The following is a 2,981-nucleotide window of genomic DNA, read 5'->3' as shown; positions in this document are numbered from 1 at the left end:
TGAGGGTTGTTACCCTCATTGCAACTTGTCCATTTTTATCTTACGGAGATGTGTAGGTATATATATTGGGTATTGGATATTGGGAGAAAAGGACTGATTGGATGTCGAGGCTGAAGATAGTTTCGAGTCGGAGTTTCAGTACGAACATCACTGAATGTCAAATCGAAGAATATGCTTTGACTTGAAATTAATTTGAGTGGTTTTCGCTCGGCTGAACGTCCAACGTGCCTGAGTACGAGTAGAGGGCTTTCGGACACGGATGCACACGCTCCTAATTAATTACCACCATTGCATCCTCCATTGCTTCATATATATACACGTCAGCTGAATATATACATACACATGCATATATGTAAGCCTTTCAAATCTGAGATGTCCCTCGAGACTGTCGATCATACTAAATCCCATTGCACGATGTGAATAATTAGATTTAATATATATGTGCATATACGTATATCTCTAACCGACTCATAAACCTTTTCGGAATATAATCGCTTCTGGATAAAAGATTTTACTCTATTGCATACTCTGGAAAAAAAAAAAAAAAAAAAAAAAAAAAAAAAAAATACTTTATTCAAGATAAATATTTGAAATCATTACAATCCTTGTCGAAACATTCTCGAATCAAGATTATCGGGCCTCTTTAAAATAATTTTATTAAATCTAAAATATTTCATGAGTCAAGTAGATTTTATTCAGTATCCATACATGTACTTTCACGGTAATTGAGTCATTAAATTTGATGAAGATGAAAAAAATTTTTTTTTAAAATCAAGTGTAAACATTAATGAATAAGTGATGGCTTAATTAATAAGAAAACTAATTAATTTAAAATTAGAAGTTTCAGGGTAGAAAAATGCGCACCCTTTTATGATTAAAGGATTTTAGGGGACAAAATTAGCATACTGTTCATAGTTTTTAAAAGAATTTTCTAATTAAGTCAGTGGGAAAAGAGGTTACTCTTGTTAAAGAATATTATTTTAATTAATTTTAAAATTTAATTCAGCTGGTGTGAAATTTTTCAGTGAGGAACAAAGTTTTTAATTTTCAGTGAATGGATAAGATGGATTGATAAGCATTTATGGAGGATAATGCGATTGATGAGAGTGTAAGGAGAAATTGATTGATTCTGTGTAGCCATTGAGCTCGTGTAATAGCTCAAATTGACAATCAGTCTATTATGTAGCGCTAGTATTCAGTGGATGCGAGATGTAATTCCGCATTACAGGTGTTTGTAATTGAAATCCGTAGAGCGTGTAATGAGACTACGGTAGTACTCTCGTGCGCCATGTGAAAGCCTTTTATGATTGTCATCACTATTGATAACAATTATCGCTCACCAGTTTCATGTAATGTCATCTTCAATTTTAATACTTCTTTATCGGAAGTGTTTTCCGAGTATTCTTTTAAGTAACATAAATTATAAACCCAATCGAAACAAAAAAAAATTTTTGAAGTAAAAAATTTATAAATATTTTCATTTAAAAATGTTATCGTATTTTTGAATTTAAATTGGTTAAATTAATGCACAAGAGTATCAAATACCGAACAAAAAAAATTTTGCTGCTGAGTTAGTAATATATTGAAAATGAAGAAGAAAAAAAAAATTCCCTCGAGCCGGATTTGAACCAGCGACCTATGGATAACTTTCAGAATTTACGACTACAGTCCACCGCTCTACCAACTGAGCTATCGAGGGGTCTGGGAACAGGTCTTGCTTTGCACGTTATAAAGATGACTTGTAGTTAAGACAGCGTTCAATCGATAAATATCATCATTTATTAATTTAGTATTCTACCAATGAATTTTTGACGTTGTCTATCGTTTTTTATTAGTTTAATGACTTTGCAATATTTTTTTGTTTTTTAATTTTTAACTGAAACTATAATGAGGTCTGATTTGTGTTGAAGTTAAAGTTAAACTTAAATGAATTTAAAGATATTTTTTCTTCCTTTTAATAAAGTACAATGACTTTTGGAGCAGCAACCAATCTTACAATTAAATCTAAAAAATATAGATCAAAATGATTCTAAAACCAACTGTTCGAATTAAATATTATACGAAAAATAAAAAAAAAATAGTGTGTAAACTACCACCAACAAAATAACAAGGATCAGTAATTTTACGAGATTGAATGCATCAGAGCAAGGAAATAGGGTGTCATATACAAACTCAAGTATCAAAATTGTGTGCTTTAGTTTATATCTGACATGTATCCTTATATCGCTGGCAATGTTTGCCAATCACCATTAAAATATATATGGCAGACTGTACTGGAACAACTGGTACAAGATAAAGTAAAAGACGCAGTATCCCGCGGGCAACTCTACGGAATAGTTTACATAAAACCTTAAAGTCAATTCTGCTGATGGAATGCTTCCACCGAATAAAGTAAGAATGAGTGTTAACTTTTAAACATATATATATACCTCTACCTATACTTATACTTATGTATACATGTATAAACGTAAATGTATTATACAAGAGAAACAAGAAAGAGGGTGACTCTGTTAATGTCGTAAAGACAATCAAGGTATTTTTGCATAGAGTCATTACTTTACTTTATTACCAGACTAAATACTTTAACCCTTTAATTGCACTTCTTATTTACTTAATTAAGTGACTTGGTAACATTTACCCAGAGGAATTTTTAGTTTTATTGGTTTTTATATTACTTTACGTAACATATACTTTATTATCATAAAGAAAATTTTATTAGTCCTTCAATAATCAACTTTATTTTTTTTTATTTACTTAACTGGTTGGGATTATATGATTTATTTATAAATAATGAGTATTATTCATTGTTATATATAGTTGAAATTTTTTAATTTTATTTTTGCCTGGATTTTTGGTAAAATATTTGAAAAATTGACCATTTAAAACATTTCCTTTTATGATTACATTATTTTTTGATAAACTTTATGAAAAGAAACTTTAAACGTGCTTTTTCATGGGTTGAAATGCTTCCATGGAAACTA

General features: G+C 29.9%; 1 non-coding gene across 1 annotated transcript; it reads right to left on the bottom strand.

Moving 5' to 3' along the window:
* Positions 1-1,608: 1,608 nt before the first annotated feature.
* On the bottom strand, positions 1,609-1,699 carry Trnay-gua (transfer RNA tyrosine (anticodon GUA)). Its single transcript is given in 2 exon segments — positions 1,609-1,644; positions 1,663-1,699. It is a non-coding gene; the product is annotated as a tRNA-Tyr (tRNA).
* Between the last annotated feature and the right edge of the window lie 1,282 nt (positions 1,700-2,981).

The sequence above is a fragment of the Cotesia typhae genome, unplaced genomic scaffold (genome assembly GCF_013202065.1).
Source record: "Cotesia typhae breed Kobodo isofemale line unplaced genomic scaffold, CoteBio_Ctyphae contig_23, whole genome shotgun sequence".
In the NCBI taxonomy this organism is placed as follows: Eukaryota; Metazoa; Arthropoda; class Insecta; order Hymenoptera; family Braconidae; genus Cotesia; species Cotesia typhae.
This window is presented reverse-complemented; position numbering and strand designations above follow the sequence as displayed.